The 24,704-nt window shown below is 37.7% G+C and overlaps 1 long non-coding RNA gene across 2 annotated transcripts in view; it reads right to left on the bottom strand.

The window, feature by feature from the left end:
* Window positions 1–20,931: 20,931 nt before the first annotated feature.
* Window positions 20,932–24,704, bottom strand: part of LOC134738522 (uncharacterized) — a 68,327-nt gene continuing 64,554 nt past the window's right edge. For both annotated transcript variants that reach the window (XR_010124258.1, XR_010124259.1), the window contains exons 4-5: window positions 24,410–24,533; window positions 20,932–21,286 (exon numbers count right to left, since the gene is read on the bottom strand). This is a non-coding gene — a long non-coding RNA (uncharacterized LOC134738522). The remainder of the gene's footprint in view (window positions 21,287–24,409; window positions 24,534–24,704) is intronic.

Below are 24,704 nucleotides of genomic sequence, written 5' to 3'. Positions count from 1 at the left end.
ATATTCTTGGCTTAAAATACCTCAGAAACTTAGCCACACAGAAATCCCACAATAAAGCTTTTGAAAACTGTACTCTGCCAGGCACGGTCTTCACTCCTGTAATCCTAGCACTTTGAGAGGCCAAAGTGTGAGGACTGCTTGAGCCCAAAGTTCAAGATCAGCCTGGGCAACATAGTGAGACCTCATCTCTGCAAAAATATCAAAAATTAGCTGGGTATGGTGGTGCATGCCTGTAGAATCCCAGCTACTCGGGAGGCTGAGGCACAACAATCACTTGAGCCTGGGAAGGCAAGGTTGCAATGAGCCATGATTGCACCACTGCATTCAGCCTGGCCAACAGACTGAGACCTTGTCTCAATAAAATTAAAAACAATAATAATAATAATAATAATAATAGAAAATTACTTAAAAAATACAAAAGATGTGTAAGATACATGTGAGTTAAATATAATAAAATATCTTAAAAAATTTGTTATTGTCTGCAAAAAGAGTCACATTCTGTATAATATTTGAAGAGATTAATTCTGAGCCAAATATGATGACCAGTGACCTCTGACACAACCCCAGGAGGTCCTAAAAATATGTTGCCAAGGTGTTTGGGCTACAGCTTGGTTTTATACATTTTAGAAGACATAAGATGTCAATCAGTACCCATAAGGTGTACATTGGTTCCATCCAGAAAGTGGGACAACTGGAAGCAAGGGGGCAGGGTGTTCCAGGTCATAGGTGGATTCAAAGATTTTCTAATTAGCAATTGGTTGAAAGAGTTATTATTTGAAGACATAGAGTCAATAGAAGAGAATATCTGAGTTAAGATTGGGGATTGTGGAGACCCAGGTTCTTATTATGCAGATGAAGCCTCCAGAAAGCAGGCTTCAGAGACAATAGATTGTAAATGTTTCTTATCAGACATAAAAAAGGTGCCAGACTCTTATTAATTCTCTCCTGGCTCAGGGAAAACGCCTGGAAAGGGAAGGGGATTCTATACAGAATGTAGGTTTTACCCATAAGAGACAGCTTTACAAGGCTACTTCAAAATATGTCAAAAATATATTTTGGGATAAAATAATTCCATTTTATTCAGGGCCTGCTATATGTCATGTGATGCTATGCTAGAGTCAGGTTGGAATTTGGTGTCTTATTGCTACAAAGAGTCTGTTTCTTGGTCTTCTCTGTTTTAATGTTAATGTTAATACTGGTCAGTTGTGCATGAATTTCAATGGGAGGAGGGTATAATGAGGCATTTCTGACCTTTCCTTCCTATCATGGCCTGAACTAGATTTCAGGTTAACTTTGGAAAGCCCTAGGCTAAAAGGAGTGGTCCATTCAGTTGGTTAGGGGGCTTAGAATTTTCTTTTTGGTCTACATTGTCTAAAGCAAAAAAACAAGCAAACAGGCCTTTCATTTTAGAAAAACAAAACATTTACAAAAGGGAAAAATTAATGTATGTACTACACATGATAGCCCCGAATTAAAATTCCACCCCATATCAATGTGATGGGAGTTGGGCAGAGGAAAATCAATCTGGACAGAAGGTGTTAAGGTGAAGAAATAGATAGTAACTAAAATGTATACATATATAACATATATTTGACATTTTGTTTCAGTCTATCTGATTGAAAATGGCAAACTGACTGAAATAGAAATTTAAATTAAAAGTTGATTATTAAGAATTCACAAAAAGAAATGATGTAAAGAATTTCAAATGGTTAAACTTTCAAAATATGTATTTTAAAAAAATTTGTAGCATCTGTTTCTGAAGTTAACTCTGTAAATCTGTCTTAAGACTTTTAGAGACATACTGTTTTACGTACGTGTGTGCGTGTGTGTATGCAAAATGATCTGAGTGATCTCAGTGAAACTGAAGAAGAAAATATGGATGGAAAAGACAATTGAGGGCCTATGGGCAAAACTGAGGCAGTACAGGGAAAAGATTCAGTTCTGGTAGATAAGAGACATGGCGATTGAGATCCTAGTGGTCTTCACATGTCTGGGCATATTTCCTCCCCTACCTTCTTGCCTCCCTTAACAAGTTGACCCAATTCATGTAGCAGAAAGCTGCCCCTGCCAACATAGCTGACCAAGATGAATTCCCAACCATAAAAGGAAAACTCGAACTATTAATCTTCTTAAGTTACTTCTTCCAAGATTGCTGAAGTGGGAATGTGGCATTCCTGATTAAAAACCTGACTAGATCTAGCTAGGTAAAGACAAGACGGACTCCAGTGCTAACTTTTCACTGAGTTTTTCCCTCATTATAATTTCATTATAATTCTAGAAATCACACACCCAGGGGTGGAGATTTAGCATGCTAATGAAACACACAGGCTTGAAGAAACATGTTATCAAACTAAGTAGGTGCTAAAAGTTCCCCACCTCTACGTGTCTACATGTCACACCATTTCTCACCTCAGCTCCCTTAAAATGACAAGAGCCAAGCCCTCGAGAGAGCTACTCCCTTGCTTTTCTCGAGCTGCAAGCCTATTAAACCTTGCCTAAGAAAAATTTCCATTTGGCCTGGTGTTAATTTCTATTTACCCAAGAGCCAAGAACTCTGAGTCTAAGCTGCAGCAACAAAACCAATTATAGAAATAAATATAAATGGATATTTTAATGTTAGATACATATACAACCACAATAAATACACACACTTGTACACATATGCATTATTTATGATCAAGCACAATGTAAACTTGTAAGTAAAGCCAAATATTTTAACTTTTCCTTTGCCTCTGATGATATTCAGTGAAATAGGGAAAATTATAAAGGTAGTACAATTAATATCAATTTGGAAATATAAGAAACAATCTTCTTAAGCAAATTCAGGTAGAACATGTTTCAAGGCTGGTTGTTAGTTTATGTGTATGTGTAAATATGCATTTGTGTGTAAGAACATGTGTGTATAGTTTTGCCCTCTATAAATATTAAAGTTCAGCATTCAAACCTCTGCTTTGGAGTTGTACATTGCTCTTTGTAATAAATTAATTCGGTAAAGGGGCCTTAGCATGTGTTTAAAAACATTTTTAGGAAAAGCTAAAAACAAATACATAGTTTGAAAGAAAACATTTCCACTGTGCTTTTCAACTAGTCTACAACAGAATAGTTGAAAACAGCTTCTCACGACTTGCCTGGCTTCAATAAGAGCTTTCCCAGAATTCTCCTTTGTGTTTGAAAAAATAATGAATCAATCAATTAAAAACACCTCAAATGCAATCTATGAAATATACTTCTCTATTCTGCAATCAGCAACACTGATCAATAATTGAGCTCTCTTTTCTTTTGGGCTTCATCAAAAACTATTTTTTCCATGAGAAAGAAAGTGAAGGAATAAAAAGAAATCCAAAATTACAGTGGAAAATATGTAACCTTTTTACAGCAGGAGGGAGGTGAACTGTGCAAACACGTTATTTAAAATGACTAAGAGCTGGCTTTCATCTGCACCCCTTGAACGATGGGATGATTATTTACAAAGCAGTTTTGCCTCTGGCGTGGACCTCTTTGGATGGCTGCTAAGGAAACCTGAGTAGGCTGTGACAGGCCCTTTATTAACAGCAAAATGATAATTTTCAAACAAGTGGTCAATTCTGGAACAAAGGACAAGCATAGCATTTACTGATAATGCAATGCCCAGACCCTGGCCAGCATTATAAGGATAAGATCACAGGATGCATTTTATTTGCATATTATTTCATTAGCATTTACATTGTCTAAGCAAATAGAGGCTACGTATGGAGCCCAGAAGAAGTCACCACCCCTGCATGAAAGGTTTTTGACCTAATCTAGCGAAACTCAGGAACCAGTAAAAAGAGGAATACAAACACACACATCTTGTCTAAATTCCAATGGTGCAATTAACTTCTGCCTACTTAAAATTGTTCATGCCACTCTCACTTGAGAAGTTATTTTTCCAGCTCCCTTCCTGAATGCTGTTGTGCTGTGGAGCTGCTGTCATATTCAACCCCACAGGTGCTTGCATATCAGTGGCGGGTGAGCAATCTGTAGATAAAACCAGAAAGACATTTGAAGATCTTCTGTGTGAAAGGTGTAATATACATATGAAGCATTGTTCATCTCCTTTGGGGTGGGAGGCTCAGTTAACATTGACATGTAATACTAATCGGTAAAACAGCCTGGTAAACTCACTGTATTATCAGGACTTGATTTTGCTTTAAGAGGAAATTTCAAAGTGTATCTCTGATTGTTCAAATACCATATAATACCAATACTTAGGACCTCAAATGTACCTTTGCTTGAGAATATCAAGATGCCACAGGAACTTTGTGCTTTCCTTTGCAGATTTTACGTGTAGACAGTAATTGAGGTGACACAACCAGTGAATAGGGAATTACTTTAAACTTCTTCTGCTGAGGTAAAAAAAAATCTCTGGTACAGCAGCTCCTTACAGTAAACACATGAAAATACTTCTTATAGTTATTAGCAAATTAAATAACAATAGAAGTCTCTTAAAGTGTAACAACTGGATTTTTAAAAATTTTTGATACATTATATTTGTACATATTTATGAAGTATAGATGAAATATTGTAACATGCATAGAATGTGTAATGATCAAGTCAGAGTATTTAGAATATCCACCGTCTGAGTATTTATGATTTATTATTTCTACATATTGATTACATTTTAAGTCCTCTCTTGTAGCTATTTTGAAAAATACTATACATTTTTAACTATAATCACCATACTCTGCTATTCCTTCTATCTAACTCTATGTTTGTACCTATCTAACAATCTCTCTTTATCTTTAATCCCTGTATGCTGTTCCTGGTTTCTGGTATCTATGATTCCACTCCCTACCTTCAATGTGCTCAACTTTTCTGGCTCCCACATGTGAGTGAGAAAATGTGACGTTTATCTTTCTGTGCCTGGCTTATTTCACTTAGCATTATGACCTCCAGTTCTACCTATGTTGCTTCAGACGACATTATTTTCTTTTATTTTACTTTTTTGAGATGGAATCTCACTCTGTCACCAGGCTGGAGTGCAGTGGCTTGATCTCGGCTCAGTGCAACCTCCGCCTCCCGGATTCAAGCAATTCCCCTGCCTCAGCCTCCTGAGTAGCTGGGACTACAGGTGCATACCACCATGCCCAGCTAATCTTTTTTTGTATTTTAGTAGAGATGAGGTTTCACCATGTTGGCCAGGATGATTTCGATCTCCTGACCTTGTGATCTGCCAGCCTCAGCCTCCCAAAGTGCTGGGATTAGAGGTGTGAGCCGCCGTGCCCAGCCAATTTTATTCTGTTTTATAGCTGGATAGTATTTCATTGTGTGTGTGTATATATATATATATATATACACCAGTTTCTTAATTCATTCACCTGTTGATAGACACTGAAGTTGATTCCATATCTTTGCTATTGTGAATAGTGCTACAATAAACATGGGAGTACATGCAGCCCTTTGATATAGTTTTTATGTTGGTGTTGAAATTTTGGATTTGGGTGAATCCTTGAATGTAGCCAGACAGAGAAGTTGAATCAGCCTATTGCTACATTGTAATGACAGAGCTGACTCTGTTAGGGATAGTGATTTACCATTTATCCAATCTATAACTTATCACAAGTGTGCAGAAATATATTAAACATACCAAAGCTTCAGTTTATTCTCTGAGTATTTCAGAATGGTTGTTGTCGTAATTAAATGAGATTAACTTATTAAATATATATATAGCATATGAAATGTATAATAGATGACATATAGTAACATTGATTATAAGTTTTGAAATTAATTAGTAATGAGTTATAATTTCTATTTATTTCCTTATATTGTTAGATGCACAGATGGTATGACTATATACATAAAGTATTTTTAAAGATATGAGAAAATAATTAGAAACCACATAAAGAGGGAAATGATGACATCAGAAACTCAGGACTCACAGTTAAATTTGATTTTCAATTTTTTAAGCAGCAAAGGCAAACAAATGGAAACATGGAAAAAAATATAGAAACAAGAGAAGTTTAAACAGTTTTTCTTGTCTGATAAACATGTGAGATTATTAGTAGAATCAAACACTGGTTTAATAAAATCTAATATATTTATCAACTTTAATGCAACTGTGCTCTCTAGTACCTAGCAAGCAATTTTGATTTTAGGAGTTGGACTTTGTGCAAAGTTTCATTTGCACAAAGCACTGTCCAATGGAAATATAATGTGAGGCACATATGTCATTTAAAATTTTCCAATACATACATTAAGAAAGGTTAAAATAAAAAAGTAAATTTAATTTTATGATACATTTTATTTGACCTGATATATTCAAAATATTGGTATTTTTGTGTATAATCAATTAAAAGATTATTAATACAATATTGTAGTTTATTTTCTATAATAAATCTTTAAAATTTGTTGTGCATTTTACACTTACAGCACATCTGCATTTGTATTAGGCGCATTTTAAATTCTTAATAATATTGTGATAGTATGGCATGCTAGATAGCATGGCTCAACATTAACTCCACGTGGACATAAATAATTGACTTTGAAACGTGAGCACAGATATAGATGAACTGGCATGACAATGTTACAGACATTAATAAACACACACTCTCATGATGACATGATCATTGACTACTATATTAAACTTGCATTAATTTTTTATTTATTCTTACATTTGACTAATATTTGTTACCTATTATATTTCTGAATATGCAGTGAAAATGCTTAACTTTTCCACAGTAGACAGTTTCTAGGAAAACCATTAGCCCAAAGAGTGTAGGAAGTCTTTTAGTCTCTGAGGAAATAACATGAAGCAAAATTAAATTTCTGCTTATCAAGCTTAAATTTTAGTAGGGGCAGACAGATAATAAAAAGTAAACATATTTATCGTCAGCTGGTGATATTTGCTGTGAAGAAAAATAAACAGAGTAACAGTGAGGAGGTGGAATTCTGGAGTGATATTTTAGACAAGAGTGGTCAGAAGGCTATTCTATTAAAGACAGAAGATAGAGAAATGGCCCCTTGATGAGGTGAAATAAAGCAAAAACCTGAATCAAGGGAGGCTATGAACCAAGAGGATTCCAGAGAGAAAGAATTCTGGAGAGACAGAGTGCCAAGAGACTTTCAGAAGAGAACGTAAAATATGGAGATTAACAGATACAAGCAACAATGTGAAAGCCAGTATGAATGGAGAGTAGCTAGTGAGGTGGATCTTGTTGGGATATGATGCCAGGTAAGAAGTTCGGATGTTGTTTCTGAGACAGCTGGGAAACCAATGGAGGGACATGAGCAGAGAAAGGATGTGATGCTTTCTATAATAGTTACTGAAAGTATATTTATCTGTGCTGTTGTGTGGCAAAGAGATAGTAGCAGGAGATGAGCAGAAGCAGGGAGAGCCCAGATGACGTGCTGGATAGCCTTGGCCCAGGATGTTAAAGGCAGCATATGATCTTAATGAAAATCAAAATCACCTATTAAATACATAATGCCAATAGTTTTGTTTTACTTTCAATTAAAACCATTGTTGGATAAACCGTTCTATCCATAGGGCAAGTCTATTCCTATCATGCAAATTTAGTTTTCTATGTGGTATTATGTACAAATTTCCAAATTGAAATTCAATAAATTGTTCTTTCACAACGTTCTTTCAGTGTTCTTTGTCACAGTGCATTGTGCCAACCTGAGAAGAAAACAATTCGCATGCCTCCTGTCTCCTTTCTTGTTCCCTGTCCAGAGGCTTGTGGTGTAGTCAGGAAGGTACAGTTACCAGCACAAATTTGTAGGGAAAAAGTCAGACGCTGGTAAAGTGTTTTCAGGATGGGCAAATCAAATTAAAATGAAGAAACAAACAATGACATGATTAAATTAAACAGAGAGATTCATTAATTCATGCATCCATTCATTCTATAACTATTGATTTTGTCAGAGACTGTGTGTTTTAGCAATTCAAAGATGACTAAGGTTATAGATCTTGAGAATGGTTCATGGACTAAGATTCAAGAGTTGTTTCCCTGTTGTGTAAAGTCATAGAGATGGATAGGCTGATTGGAATATTTACTCAGGAGAGTATCAAGTAGTATAGCTTTGAAAAAGATTCTGAAAGGTGGCTGCAGAGAACAACAACAAGTCAAATCCAGAGGAGCAGTATCAAATACCAGACCCAAAGGGCAAGATGGAACACAAAGTCAGAAGCTCTGCCAATCAGGAACTGATTTAAAGCAAAACATGAGGTAGTTCAAGGTAAGCAGCTTAGTTAATGCAAAGACCATGTGCCTGAGTTTCAGAGAAAATAATGTTGTGTGGATCAGGGGCAGGCCTTAAGGTTTAAAGGAGCTGATACCACCAGAGAGATTTGTGCCTTTGGTATTTAAGCTGGAATTGACAATGTGGAAAGACACTGATAGAAGGATTTGAGTAGAAAGGGATTTCTTCCAGAAATAAAATTTGAACAGTGGTATGCAGGTTGGAAACTGCAGGGTATTACCAGGGAACAGTACATATTCAGCAAGGGTGTAACATGTCAAGAATCTGTGGAAAGAGAAGTGAAGTGGAACTGAGCCAAAACCATATTATGGAGGGTTTTGAATGTCAGTATTTATATTTATTCCATGGGTCTTGGTGAACAATCGAAGGTTTCATTAAAAGCATGAGTTACATATACAAATTTTTATTTAGGAATATGTTTTAGTGTTCAAAATATAAGACATATTGTTACCAGTAACAAATCTGTATGAGTCAGCAGCAACCTCAATTTTTACCTCCTCAGAAGAAAGAATTCAACTAAGGGACATAAGGCAGAAGGAGAGACCGAGGCAAGTTTTAAAGCAGGAGTGAAAGTTTATGACATGGTTTGGCTGTGTCGCCACCCAAATTTCATCTTGAATTGTAATTCCCATAATCCCCATGTGTCATGAGAGGGACCCATGGAAAGTAATTGAATCACGGGGGTGGTTACCCCCATGCTGCTGTTCTCATGACAGTGAATGAGTTCTCATGAGATTGGATGGTTTCATAAGAGGCTTTTCCGCCTTTTGCTCTCAACTTCTCCTTTCTGCCACCATGTGAAGAAGGGAGTGTTTGCTTTCCCTTCTGTCATAATTACATTTCCTGAAGTCTCCCCTGTTCCCCTTGCTGAACTGTGAGTCAATTAAAACTTTTTCCTTTATAAATTACCCTGTCTCCGGTATTCAGGTATATCTTTTTTTTTTTTTTTTTTTTTTTTTGAGACAGAGTCTCACTCTGTCACTCAGGCTGGAGCACAGTGGCATGATCTCAGCTCACTGCAAGCTCCGCCTCCTGGGTTCACGCCATTCTCCTGCCTCAGCCTCCTGAGTAGCTGGGACTACACGCACCCACCACCATGCCCGGCTGATTTTTTTGTATTTTTAGTAGAGGCAGGGTTTCACCGTGTTAGCCAGGATGGTCTCAATCTCCTAACCTCATGATCCACCCGCCCCGGCCTCCCAAAGTGCTGGGATTACGGGCGTGTGCCACGGTGCCTGGCCTCAGGTATATCCTTATTAGCAGCATAAGAACAGAATAATACAGTCAATAATATGGTTTGGATTTGTATCCCCATGCAAATCTCATGTCAAATTGCAATCCCCAGTGTTGGAGGATTGGCCAGCTAGTAGGTGATTGGATTATGGGGGCACATTTCCCCTTGGCTGTTTTTGTGATGGTGAATGAGTTCTCATGAGACCTGCTTGTTTAACAGTGTGTGGCACCTTCCCCTTCACTTTCTTCCTCCTGCTCTAGCCACGTAAGTCATACCTGCTTCCTCTTCTGCCATAATTGCAATGTTTCTGAGGTCTCCCAAAAACCATGCACCTGTAGAACCATGAGCCAATTAAACCATTTTCTTTAGAAATTACCCAGTCTCAGGTAGTTCTTTATAGCAATGCAAACATGGACTACTATGGTTTATTAAAAAACTTTGGAGAAAGAAAAGGAAATAAAGTACTCTTGCAGGAAGGCCAAGCAGATGACTTGTGAAAGCAAGTTCATGATTTGAACTTTGATGTAGGGTTTTATATGTTAGCATAATTTTGGAGTCTTGTGTCTGTCCCTGATTTTTCCCTTGGGGAGTTATACACATGTTGTATTAGTCCATTTTCATGCTACTGATAAAGTCATACTCAAGATTGGGCAATTTACAGAAGAAAAATGTTTAATTGGACTTACAGTTCCATGTGGCTGGGGATGCCTCACAATCGTGGTGGAAGGCAAGGAAGAGCAAGTCACATCTTACATGGATGGCAGCAGGCAAAGAGAGAGAGAACTTGTGCAGAGAACTCCTCTTTTTAAAACCATCAGATCTTGTGAGACTTATTCACTATCATGAGAACAGCATGGGAAAGACTTGCCACCCTGATTCATTTACCTTCCACCAGCTCCCTCACACAACAGGTGGGAATTCAAGATGAGATTTGGGAGGGGGACACAGCCAAATTATATCATTACACCAGTGGCCCCTGCCAAATCTCACGACCTTGTCCTCACATTTTGAAGCCAATCATGCCTTCCCAACAATCCTCCAAAGTCTTAACTCATTTCAGCATTAATTCAGAAGTTCAGAGTGCAAAGTCTCATCCAAAACAAGGCAAGTCCCTTCTACCTATGAGCCTGTAAAATAAAAAGCAGATTAGTTACTTTCTAGATACAGTGGGGGTACAGGAATTGGGTAAATGCAGCCATTCAAAATTGGAGAAATGGGCCAAAACAAAGAGGCTACAGGCCCCATGCAAGTCCAAACTCCAGCAAGGCAGTCAAATCTTAAAGCTCCAAAATGATCTCCTTTGATTCCCTGCCTCACATCTAGGTCATAGGTGGGTTCCCATGTCTTGGGCAGCTCAGTCCCTGTGGCTTTGCATGGTACAGCCTCCCTCCCCACTGCTTTCATGGGCAGGCATTGAGTGTCTCTGGGTTTTCCAGGCATATGCTGCAAGCTGTTGGTGAATCTACCATTCTGGGGTCTGGAGTATGATGGCCCTCTTCTCATAGTTCCATTAGGTGGCACCCCAACAGGGACTCTCTGTGGGTCCTCCGACCCTACATTTCTTTTCTGCACTGCCCTAGCAGAGGTTCTCCATGAGGGCCCAGCCCCTTCAGCAAACTTCTTCTTGGACATCCAGGCATTTCCATGCATCTTTTGAAATCTAGGCAGAGGTTCCCAAACCTCAATTCTTGACTCCTGTGCACTAGCAGGCTCAGCACCATGTGGAAGCTGCCAAGGCTTTGGGCTTGCCCCATCTCAAACCACAGCCTGAGCTCTATGTTGGTCCCTTTCAGCCAAGGCTAGAGTGGCTGGGACACAAGGCACCAAGTCCCTAGGCTGCACAACATAGGAGACCCCTGTGCCTGTCTCATGAAACCATTTTTCCCTTCTAGGCCTCATTTTGGAGCTTTAAGATTTGACTGCCCTGATGGATTTTGGACTTGCATGGAGCCTGTAGCCCCTTTGTTTTGGCCAATTTCTCCTATTTGGAATGGGTTTATTTACCCAATTCCTGTATTCCTATTGTATCTAGGAAGTAACTAGTTTGCTTTTGATTTTACTGGCTCATAGGCAGAAGGGACTTGCCATGTCTCAGATGAGACTTTGGACTGTGGACTTTTGAGTTAATGCTGAAATAATACTGGAGGACTGTTGGGAAGGAATGATTGGCTTTGAAATGTGAGGACATGAAATTTGGTAGGGGACAGTGTTGGAATGATATGGTTTGGCTGTGTTCTCACTCAAATCTCATCTTGAATTGTAGCTCCCACAATTCCCATGTGTTGTGGGAAGGAATGATTCTTTCCCATGCTGTTCTCATGATAGTTAATAAGTCTCACAAGATCTGGTGGTTTTATGAAGAGGAGTTCCTTTGCACAAGCTCTCTTTTTTTGCCTGATGCTATCCATGTAAGATGTGGCTTGCTCCTCCTTGACTTCTGCATGATTGTGAGGCATCCCCAAACATTTGGAACTATAAAGTCTATTAACACTCTTTCTTTTGTAAGTTGCCCGGTCTTTGGTATGTCTTTATCAGAAGCATGAAAAGGAACTAATACAGTCATATACCAGTTAAACACTGCCATTTTGCCTCTTAATGTGCATGCTTGATAAGACCTAACTCCTGAGGTCTTATCAGGAAGCTACTAATCACCAGTTTCACATTTATACTATCTATTAGAAGACTGCCTTTCCTTGGTGACACCTGTGACCAATTATTATTTTGAGAAACAGTGTAACAACCAACTGACCATCACTTAATGGTTGTCTGACATTCTTGACTGGGGATGGGGAAATACTTTTCCTGCTCTAACCAGCTACCTACTGTAATATTTCCCCACTCAAGAGTCCAATACCACAATATTTGGGGGAAAGTGAATGAAAGTCAGCTTTCTGCAATTGCTTCCTGCTGATAGAGAAGTGGTGGTGGTGGTTCTGTGGGTCTCGGCCTCTTGCTAGCTGTCAGGGAAGAATTGGCTCCATGACTTGGTGAAAGTGGTGTCCAGCCAGGTCCAAGGAAGACCATGGCAAGATCTTGCCTTTCTCATGTCCCACTGTTGGGCAGTCTGAGGGTCCCCTGTAGAAAGCTGATTCTTAATATTTAGAGGACAGTATTCCTCAGTGAGGATCAATTGGAGCTTGATGGCTTGAAGACTAGAGGAGACAAATCAGGTTATCAGATTTAGAAGAATGTCAAAACAAAATAGGAGTGGGGCAAGCTTTAAAAAATCCCAAGGCTGCTGACATGCTCACATAGCTGGTGGTTACAGTAATGCCTGCTAAGACTTGGGCTTATGGTGTTCCTAGCCAAATTCAATATGTGCCCAGAATTAGAATTTTGATCCAGATTTTTACATTATCCATCCCTTTGTGTTTTACTGAGCTGCAGCCGGGATTACTTATTGGTTCACAGGAATAAACAGGGATAGTCTAAATTGCAGACAAAAACTCAAAGCCACTGATGAGACTAGAATCTAATGACAGGTATACCATAGTTCTTGAAACATATTTTTATCTCTCTATTCCTGATTTTTGTTAAAAACAAATCATTATAGGACTGATTTGTTTGCAAAATAAACTTTAGTCTTATTATATTTGGCCTTATTATTGCATAAACCACAGCAAGAATAATTATTTGTCAAATAGGCTCCTTTTTAAATTGGCTTTGATGGAACTTTGTTCCATAAAGAATCTCAGATAAGACTTTTTTTAAGCCTTGAGCCTGTGCATGAGTTTGTGCCATCAAATATCTGTATGCATTGGGTAAATTTCTCTCCTCTTGAGGTTCCAAAATAACTTGGGGCTCCTGGGCCTGTCAGAAAGTAACATTCTTTACTTACCACAGTAAGGAACCTTGTACAGGATATGTGTGGATAAGGTATGAGGCCAGTTTGCAAAAGGCTTTTATTGGCTCTATAAGCCAAACTGGGTTCCTTCAAGGAAAGCTTGCCATTCCAGTCAAAACCTTGTTAAAATAACCAGTTTCCCCAATCATTTCTTGTTGCAAAACAAAACAGATTCTTATTGTACTTATGCAAATAATTGTATTGCCATAATTTAAGAATACTCACATATAGTTTCCAAATTTGGGGGAAATCCAATAGAGAAAAATATGCTACAAATTTTGTTTATATATAGAAGTATACTTTACACAATTTTTATAAGTTTTAAAATCACTTCCACACCTTTTCAACACGCATCAACACCTTCAAGATCATATTTGAAGGGAGGGAAGTCCAAGCCTATTGTGACAGTTAGCTGAAAAACAGGCTTCTCATCTACTACTACTTTCATCTTTAAAGAACATGGGAAATGGGAATCTAAGAAAAAAGATAATCAATTTGTTGCTAAAAGGCTCTGAGCAAGAGTTACTATAAGGACCTGGAGAAAAGGACATAGGGCAACCCAAGCCTGCAGGTGCTAAAAAGTAAAGTTTTCTCAGCTTTTCATAACAAAGGATTAATGACATTCTAAATAAAAAGTCATAAAAGGATGATTTTCATCTTCAATTAGTGCAGTCCAGGCAGTTAACTCCTGTTCTGCTTGATATTCATGAACATTTTAGCTCTCCATGAAAGTCCTGAAAGATTTTTTTCTCTATTCTAATGTCAGAATCTCCAAAGTTATCAGAAACCTGCATTTAAGAGCACCTGTTAGATCCTATAGCGGATTAAAAAACCACCTTCTAAAACAATTTTTTAACCCTCTAAACTGGGCAAAAAAAATCCACATTCTCATGCCTTCTTATAGCTTTTTACTGAAAGCACATCATTCTAGTTTCCTTACATGGCTTGCATGTAAAACTATTGTTCCAGTAGTCCCACGTACATGTTATACTGTTAACTCTTAGCAACTATTATTTTGGTGAAAAGCCTGGTAAGTAAGTTATTTTAATTATGTACTACGTGTGGAGCCAAGACAACAGACAAAAGTGCAGATAAGATCTTACATATTCCAGCATAGCTAGAAGGCATGGATAACTCTGTATGTCTCCAGGCTTTACCTAGCTTTAAAGCAGGGAAGTTTTACAGTTAAAATCATAATAACAGTTTATGAAGCATTTAGTAGGCTTAATAACATTTAAAATTGTATAACATTTCTTTTATAAATTCCCTTGCATGAGTTGTTTTTTACAACTTACACAGAGCAATTATGACATGCTTGGACTTTCTGACTTGTCCTAAACATCTTTCTTTTTAAACAATGAGTCATTTTACTTTAGGACAAGAATTTATCATACAAGATTCTTTTCTTATACAAAAATCTTTTTCTTTATAACTTTCTGTCCCAGAAATACCTATACTTTACAACCTTTGAATTAGTCAAAAGTAATTTTCCTTGTTTACAAGTTATGGATTATACAACATATTGCTCTGTGACTCCTGTGAAAGAGGAGCAGATAGAGATGGTGTAGAAATACTGTACAAATTGTCTACATACTATAGAAATTATCCCTTCTTAAGAGGTTGCTCTGTTAAATTTTTGCTAAAGCTTCTCTGAGTAAGTGTGGGCTATTTCTAAACCCCTGAGGCAGAAGTGTCAAGGTTCAACTTATTGGTTAAAGATTTAGGTAGCTTTTCCAGGAGAAATAGAGCTATTCAAGAAAAAGATGAATTTAGAGGTTGGGTAAATATTAAGCAAGCACCCATCTTGGAAAAGTATATTTTTGCACCAAGAAGGTGTGAATCTTTTCTTTTAGAGGGAGGAGGTGCCATTTTTCCCTATTATCCAACAGGATTTGTAGGAGAGTTGCTCAGAGAAGAAGATAAGCATAGAGTAGGCAGCTCCTGAACCCCAAAGGGAAATTTATAATTTTATTTGACACCTCCAAAGTTTCCCTTGTCCTGTTGATTATGATATCTGATTTGGAAGCCAGCCAGAACAGAGAGCCCCTTCAACTCAAGAATAATAGACGTTGAGATTTTGTCCTGGGGGTTCTTTGGCACTCAGGGCAGTCTTGTTTCCAGTGGCCTAGCTTGTGGCAGAGGGGGTGAGCCATCCAGGATTTTTCCCATTTACACCATTGGGGCAGTTTGCCTTCTAGTGGCCTGACTTCCCACACCAATGGCAGTTACCTGAGAGGGTATTCTCATGGCAACCTGAAGAGGGGGTTGGAGGGTTTATAAAACAGCCAATAATTGAGCCTGCCTCTTGTCCCTGCATTTCTCCTTTTATTACCTCTGTGCTCTGTCCTCCTTATTTTACTCTCAGTTATAAAACAACAACAACAACAACAACAACAAAAAAACCAAAAGACTAATATGAGGACCTCCTGTACACTCCTATACAGGGGCACTGGGTTCCAAGGCTAACTTATGTAATTTACTCTCAGTTTAGTTTTATGTCAAACAGCTTTACAAAGGAAAGCTAGTTTGTGTGTGTGTGTGTGTGTGTGTTTAAGGTTTGGAAGATTCAAACTTTTTGGTTTTGAGGGGATGCATCCAAGTGGCATGTCCTGTGGCATGAAGACTTGGTTTTGCATATGCAAAGAGAGGACAGAGGAGAAAAAATAAAAAGAAAAAAGAAGGCATCACCTCTTACTTTTCTATTATCCTGAATAGGGCATTCCCCATTTGTCCTTAGGGTTCTGGAATTAACCAGTCTTATCATGTACGCTTAACCTTGGTCTCATCTTGTCACAATTACCCACTTGGGATAAGAGGAGATAACATAGTGAACAGTGAGCCCCTGTTCATCCTTAGGATGCTGGAATGAACCAGTCTTAGCGTATACCCTTAACCTTGCATTCATCTCTATTGTAATGGTAATATGTTACTCTAAGATCAGCCATCTTCTCTGTCCTATGTATCTCTTGCACCTGCAGGCTCGGGTTGGCCTATGTCCTTTTCTCCAGGTCCTTATAGTGACTCTTGCTCAGAGCATTTTAGCAACAAATTGATTAGCTTCTTTCTTAGATTCCCATTTCCCATGTTCTTTAAAGATGAAAAGTAGTAGCAGATGAGAAGCCTGTTTTTCAGCTAACTGTCACAATAGGCTTGGACTTCCCTCCCTTCAAATATGACCTTGAAGGTGTTGATGCATGTTGAGAGGGTGTGGAAGTGATTAGAGAAATTCAGGCTGCAGGAGGAAGTGGGAGGAAGCTAGAGGAATACTCATGTAAAGGCTTCATATGCTCACAAAAACAGCAGCCCTGGGATTTAAGTGAGCATTCCTTTGCACTCTTGACATAGAGTAGTAACCTCTAGAGGATGTGGGGATAAAAAATTGCAAATGGCAAAGAGAATTTCCCCTCCTCCAAATGTGGTATTAACTCAAAAAAAAAAGTAAGCAGGTGAGGTCCATAAAGAGCCACAGGATGAGGCATTATGCAGGCAGAAAAACAGCTTCAAAAGCCTACGAAAATCTTAACCCTAGAGCATGATAAGGAAAAAAAAAAGTGTAGGTAAGTCATAAGAAGCTGGCAAAGTCAGGATTCCAGTTAGTGTCTGTCCTGGAAATGTGTCAGCAGATAGGGGGAGTGTTAGAGGTATCCAAGCTTGTAAGGTAAAAGCAAGTATAAATCTCAGAGGGTATCATCAAGACAGCCCATGTCTTTGCAGCCAAGCAAATGCAGCAAAAGCCTGAATAACAGGTAGTGTATGTTTAAGAAGTATAAGTTTAAGAAGTCATGTGGAATGCAAAGTGCAGCCAGAGAAGAGGCAGACTTACCCCTGAGGCAGACAATTTGGCAAGTATGCAAGGCCATTTCAGAACACATACAGAAAAAGCAGAATAATAGGCAGTGCAAGTTCTTGGGAAGGAGCTGATTTTAGTTGAAAAAGCAGAAGAAACCCCAGACATTGCAGGGTGTTAGGCTTTAGTCCTACCACTCTCATGAGTCTCCTGTCAGGAGGGCCATTAAGTACCTCAGTTCTACTAGGTGCAGATCCCAAGGTCCTTCCCACCCCTCATGAGCCACCTGTCAGGGTGAGCTGAAAGATCAGCCTGGGTGAGCAGAGCCACTTTTGGCCAAGAAGAATCTTTCTGAGAGTCGGTTAGTAAGCAGGAGAGTGAAAGGTGAGAAGAAAACCGCATAAAGGGGTTTAATGCCTCTGGAACAAAGAAGGTGAGATGTGGACATGTCTTACCACTTAGGGAACATATCAGAGGACCAAAGTGTGTTAGCAGTGGAACATATATGAGTCATGCAGCACCGAAGTATGTTACTGCTGGTGAATCCATATGGGGCTACAAGCAACCTCAGTTCTTGCCTCCTCAGAAGAAAGAATTTGGCTAAGGGGCATAAGGCAGGAGAGACCAAGGCAAGTTTCAGAGCAGAAGTGAAAGTTTATTACAAAGCTTTAGTGCCGAAATTAAAGAAAAATAAAGTACACTTGGAAGAGGGCCAAACAGGTGACTTAAGAGATCAAGTGCATGGTATGATCTTTAACTGAAGATTTTAGAAGTTGGCATACTTCTGAGCCTTCTGTCCCTTCTTCCCTGATTCTTCTCTTGGGGTGAGCTGTCCACATGCACAGAGGCCTGCGAGCACCTGGGAGGGGAGCATGCAAGCATGCACAGTGTGTTTACTGGAGTTGTACGCAGGCTTACTTGAGGCATTCTTCCCTTAGCAGTTGAATATCCCTAGAAGGCCATATACCAGTCTGCCATTTTGCCTTTTTAATGTTCGTGCTTGGCCCTACTTGCCTAATTCCTGAAGTCTTATTGGGAAGCTGCTGATGACCAGTTTCAGTTTTATTCTATCTATTGAGAGATTGCCTTTCCCTGGTGCTGGCTGTGACTGATTATTATTTTGAGAAACAATGTAACAACCACCTGATCATCACCTGATGGTCAGTTGACATTTCTGTTTGGGGGCTGGGGATCCCTTTCCTGCTCCACCCACTGTAACAATATCAGATGAAAAATGTAGAAAGAATGAGATCTTATGAATGTCCAAGAATGAGTAATTAAGTAGATCCAGGGTAGAGTGTGAGAAACGGCAAAATGATAAAAGGAAAAAAAAAAAAAAAAGAGGCAAAGTCAGTATTGGCTAACAAAGGTAGAGCAGTGCAATTGTGTAATTTTCACCTGGTTATGATTTCTAGACTTTGCCTGATTTGTATAAGCTAAATGAAAGAGTTCCTATGTGGTGACAATTTTAGACCTTCAGGGAATGTAACTTATGTCAACAAAAGAGTCACACTCTGTAAAATATTTGAAGAGATTTATTCTGAGATAAATGTAAGATCCATGACCCATGATATAGCCCCAGGAGACCCTGAGAGCATGTGCCCAAGGTAGTTGGGTTACATTTTTGTTTTAAATATTTTAGGGGGAGAGAAGTTACAGGCAGAGACATAAATGAATATATGTAAGATATACATTGGTTCATCCCATAAAGTCAGGACATCTCAAAGTAGTGATGTGGGGGACTTCCACCTTATAGATGGATTTATAGATTTCCTGAATTATAATTGGTTGAAAGGGTTAAACTCCACCTGAAGGAGTGAAGTTACCAGAAAGAAATATTTGTTGTTAAGGTAAGGGGGCTTGTGGAAGCCAAGGGTCTTGTTGTGTAGATGAAGCCTCCAGGTAGCAGGTAGCAGAGAGAATAAATGATAAATGTCTCTTATCAGACTCTAAAAGGTGCTAGACTCTTAATTAAATCTCTCCTGGACAAGGAAAAGACCAGGAAAACGAATCTGATTTTTCTACAGAATGTAGATTTTCCCTACAAGAGACAGCTTTGTGAGGCCATATCAAAATATGTCATAAAATATATCTTGGGGTAAAATACTTCATTTTCTTTCAGGGCTTGGTCTCTGTCATATGATGTTATACTAGAGGCAGGTTGGAATTTGATATCTTATTGCTACAAAGAGCTTGTTTTGTCTAAGATATCTGTTTTAATGTTAATGCTGGTTAGTTGTGTCTGAATTCCAAAGAGAGGAGAGTTTAATGAGACTTGTCTGACCCTCTCTTCTTATCATGGATTTAACTGGTTTTTTTCATGTTTAACTTGTAATTTAACTGTTTTTTTCAAATTGAACTTACTATACCTGCTCCTGTTCTACCCATCCATTTCTTCTGGTTTATTTTCATTCCTTGGCCTGAACCATGTTACATTCATTGATTTACTTTAGAATTATTGGTTGAGCATCCACTATTGCCAGACACTGTATTGTATACTTGAATATAGCTTTGAACACTATTCTTGGACCCTCTTGACAAAATTTAGTTGAACACACAGACAATAACTAATAAATACATGCAAACTTGAAAAAAGTTATGAGAGAAATAAAATGCTCTGTGAAGAAATAGTACTGTTAGTTTAGGACATGGATTCCTAATTTAGGTAGATTTGGTAGGGAAACTGTATCTCTTGTCCATTCCCTCACTTTTCCACTCTTTCTAAATATCCTCCCTGATCAGGAGACTGGTATAAGGAAAGGCACATAAAGAACACAAGTAAAGAAGAATAAAAAAGTTGGGAGAAACCAAGTTGGTCAAAGATGCTTGAAGTTGAGTAAGATAATAATACAGATGTAACCATTGACTGTGGTCACCTAGAGGTCATTAGGAGGTAAATCATTAATGTAAAACCCTAAATACATAAAACTACCTTAGTCTATATCTGCACACTCTTTATGGTTTTAACTATTGCAATGGATGGAATGTTTATCATTCTTTTAAAAACTAATCTTGATAGAATCAAGTTTCTTCTTTTATCATCTCTTTTCTATTCAAGCGTGATCTTTAGCAAACAATTATGTTCCACTATCTTCCATCTTTAAAATTAAGTACACAGGTAAACAAAGCTATGATTCCAGTCTGGTATGGTGGCATAATATTATTTTGTGTTTTGTATCCCCCCAGATAAATTAGCAAAATTGTGCTTGTTTTCTTAGGGAACCATGGGGGTAGGCCATCAACAGAGAATGAGGATTTGGTGAAGCTTTGGAAATTTTAAGAATGAGAAGGTAGAAAATAGAGTGGGATGGCAAAGATTTTATGGGGTAATAATATGATGGCTGGCAGAAAGATGATTACCTTGGGAAGTGCTCAAATTTTCTCTTTTACTGAAATTCATGATACTCATGAAAGAAGGAAACAGAACTTTTCCCCTTTCCAGTATCTTTGCAAAGATATTGAAGACATGTGTGTGAGTGTGTGTGTTTTCATGAGCTCTATTTTTCTCAGCAATCTGAGAAGTTAAGGTTTCCCTCTTTTTTTTCAAAATCAAAAGAGAGAACAATAAAATTTACCCATCAGATTTAGCTAGTAATTAAAATAGAGTTGCCTACAAAAGTATGGTAAATTGGAGGCACAATTCCAAAGAAAATTCAGGTAGCCCCAATTATATGCATAATAAGGAGGCATACTATTAAGTTATAATTAAAATTCACTATATGTATAAATTGGTTAAATAAATAAATATGTGAAAAGATTTCACCTTTACCCTATGTTCAGAATGAAGAACAGGCCTCATTGCTTCAATATGAAATAACCATTAATGATCAGGATTTAGACCATAAATTTTATTTTAAAAAATTTTACTGTTATCATCATATTGTTTTATTTTCTGGGTTCTTTCTTTCATTTGGCAAGTGAAATGTAGATAATCTGGATTCTTCAGTAATGTAGTGTTGAACTTGATCCCAGTTGGCATCTTAAAATACTGATAACATCAGACAGAAGGTAAGTACAAGAAGTGGGATTTTTAAACTTGTTATTAAAATAAGATTATACTGCCTGTCTTTCAAATGACTTATTTACCAACTCTGTACCCTTCTCCAACAACTTTGGGTACCAAAAAACTGACTGCTCCTTTGACCTTCCTTGATTTCTGTCTTTGTCTTTGTTCAGCCAATGAAAGGTGTTAGTATGAAATCTGAAAGTGGAAGTAGACAGTGGTCAAAAGAATGGGTTGGCTTTATTGAGCTTGCTGCATTCTTCTTCAGAACCTTTCCACATACAGCTATTTTCTCCAGGTTTTGGTGATCACTCCCTCCAGTGGCTTTAAAGGCTTAGAATAATAGCTTCCTATTTTTACTAGGTCTAGAGCACTGCATTATACCTTACTAAACCCTGTATGTACTTTATAAATAACTCCACTATCAAAATCTCTTCAAATGACAAGATTGAGCATGATATATGTTTCATTCTAAGATCCTGACTGATAGAAAAGGTTCTCATGAGACAACAGACATTTGACCTTGGAGGAAATTAGATATAATAAAATGATATTACAGTTATTAGAACTTTGTGTCAGGCTTAGAATGGTGCATGTATGGTGTGACTCTTAAGATTCAGTGAGAAATTCTCTTGGTGACCTCAAGATAATAGGAGACCACAGCTTCTTGAGGAGATGGAGCCTAGAGGTCTACTAAATTATTTTCAGAAATTAAAAGTAAAGTCAATCCTAGGTCTGTGGTGGGAAAATTGAACAATAAGTCTTGAGCATCTTGTAATACCAGAAAATAAGAAAGTGTTCAAGAAACAAAAAGATGAGGGCATGTCAAAGGGACACAAAGCTCCAACCTGAGAGAGCTCCCATAAGTACATGGTAGAACAATTTAGCAACAGAATACACAAATAACATAGTATTGAATTATAATCCAAAGTAAAAAATTAATATTCATGAATTCATATTAATATAAATGAAAGATTAAATCAATAAGAGAGTAGAAAGAAATCTTTGGAGAAAAATCCCACATAATATAGACAGATACTCTTTTTTTTTCCCAGGAAGTAGAGCTTAGTTGCCCTTCCTTCTCTTCAAAGTGGGCTACATTTCAGTGTATCTATGCTCTTTAGCTATACAGTTTGATTCTTCACTGAGAACAATGTGATGGATTTTCCAAAGACTGAAAGCTTGGTGCCCCTGATAAACTCATAGTTTCATATGATTTTGATTTATACAAATGCTACTTAATATACTGGTGGTAGCAAAAAACAAATTGACCCAAATGAAGCTTGAAACACACCTACACTCAAAAACACCCTCTACCCAACTTTTTTTTTCCCAAGGGGTTGAGGGGATAGCAAGCTGTAGTTTTCTGTGTTCCATTGATTTCTATAGACAAAGAAAAATGTACCTAATAGTTTATCTGCAAAGATGTATTGATTATGATTTCGTCCTCTGACTTCAGGAGGGTAACAGGAATATATCTTTCTGGACATGGAAATGAGAAAACGTTCCTTCTGCTACTCTCTGGTTGGTTCAAACTCAAATCGTGATCTGACTGAAGAGAGTGATTCCTAAGAAAACCATAGAGGCACAATTTTCCCTTTTGCTCTCAAAGAACTATAGAGATTAGTTATTACAAACATTGTTCAAATGAAAAGAGTAATAAATCAACACAAATTTATTGGATATCTGCCTTTTCAAGAAAATTTGCTAGAAACCATTTGATATAGGTGGGGGAATATTACATGTTTCTAGTGTTGCACTACATATTTTTGAAAGAAGAAAGTTCAAAAGATTTTATGAAAAGCAGGGTTCTTTTTGAAATACATGTAGAAATAGCTAAATCGATTGAGAAGAGCTGTTAAGTATGAACATACAGCATGATCATAAACAGCTATTTTGGTGGACTAAACAATGCAAAAGCAGCCATCTTGTATTCCCTGGCTGTTAGGGCAGGCACGCACAGACTAACATAGAAAGAATCGCTGTTACTAATAGGAACTTCAAGGGGCTTATTTCTAAAGAAAATTGATTTTAGAAGAAAACATGTCAAATTCTTTTAATTTGAGAAACTTAATACTCTAGCAAACCCAGGCAGAGCAATCAAGAGAAAATATGATCTGAGAATGCTGATATGACTTCAAAACTCAGGTTTGCATTCACATAAAGAAGATTAAACAAATTTCTGATGAAACAAATCTTCGTTTGAGTCATAAGGTTGAATGCAAGATAGCAAAATGTTGGAAAGGTTAAAACTCCAGAAAAAGTTTCATAAAATTGTTAAATTACTAGTAATCCTTACCTAAGATTATTTATTTATTTATTAGTTGTTTTATTTAATTAAAAATAAATGAAAATAAACATGCTTTAGCATTTTGGATTTAGCTGAAGCTCCATATATCCTGGTGGACACAAATTCTTTGAATAAGTAGCCACAGTTATTCCAAATGTCAGCAACATTTATAAGGAAGCAAGAAAGCTAAGTAAAATAACCTTAGCTAAAACCTACAGTTCAAACACAAAGGAGTTTATCAACAGAGAAAGAGAATTGAATTTATCATTAGTCTTCAAAAATGTTGCAATTTTTACAAGTGTCTTTTTCTTTGTATATGTGTCTCTATCCCTCTAATATTGTAAAACTACCCTTTCATATGGAAAAATCCTGATTATTCTTTAAAACTGTGCTCATGTATATCGATTCTCTAATGGTTTTCTAAAGTACCTTTGCCTCCGCTGGTATAGATTTTCAACATTTATTCATTTGACATCTATCTATTTCCACCTAGAAAGTGTAGTTACTTTTTTATTATATATTTTGTTTACCCAGATTTGAATTTTTTTTCCCTTGGGGGCAGAGGGAGGAATCCCAATCTTCTATACCAAAAGTCTTGTCCTAGCTAATAAGACTGTAATTTAAAATCTGTAATTTCAAGTAACTGGTTGGATGTAGCAATGCCACAAGAAGTGATGTTTTAAGTAGCATATAATTTAATGACTAAGGCCAGGCATGGTGGGTTATGCCTGTAATACCAAGGCTTTGGGAGGCCAGACAAGAGGATTGCTTGAGGCCAGGAGTTCAAGATCAGCCTGGGCAACATAAGTAGACCCCCATCTCAAAAAAAAAAAAAAAAAAGCCAGGTGTGGTTGCATGGGCCTGTAGTCCCAGCTGCTTGGGAGGCTGAGGCAGTACAATTGCTTCAGCCCAGGAGGTTGAGGCTGCAGTGTGCTATAATTAGACCCCTGAACTCCAGCCTGGGTGACAGAGCGAGATCCTGTCTCCAAAAATAAATAAATAATAATGTAATAATTTAATATATTTAGTACCTCAATAATCTACTGATAAGTTGGCCTGTATCAGTGGCTGTTTGTGTCCTTAGCTGCTTAGCTGCATGGACGGAACATTTATTTTACAGAAAGCAGATATTTTTCTCCAGAGGAAAGAGAAATGCTTGGGAGACAAAAGCAATAAAAGGAGGTGATTAATGGTAGAGGCTGGAATTTAGATAGATGGGATGGAATTCTAGCTTTACTACTTACTAGTTGTGTGAATTTGGATAATTTGCTGATAAAATTGACAATGAATTTACCTTTTGAGACTACTGAATTCTCTTTAAATAAA

This window comes from Pongo pygmaeus, chromosome 1, assembly GCF_028885625.2.
Source record: "Pongo pygmaeus isolate AG05252 chromosome 1, NHGRI_mPonPyg2-v2.0_pri, whole genome shotgun sequence".
Lineage (NCBI taxonomy): Eukaryota > Metazoa > Chordata > Mammalia > Primates > Hominidae > Pongo > Pongo pygmaeus.
This window is presented reverse-complemented; position numbering and strand designations above follow the sequence as displayed.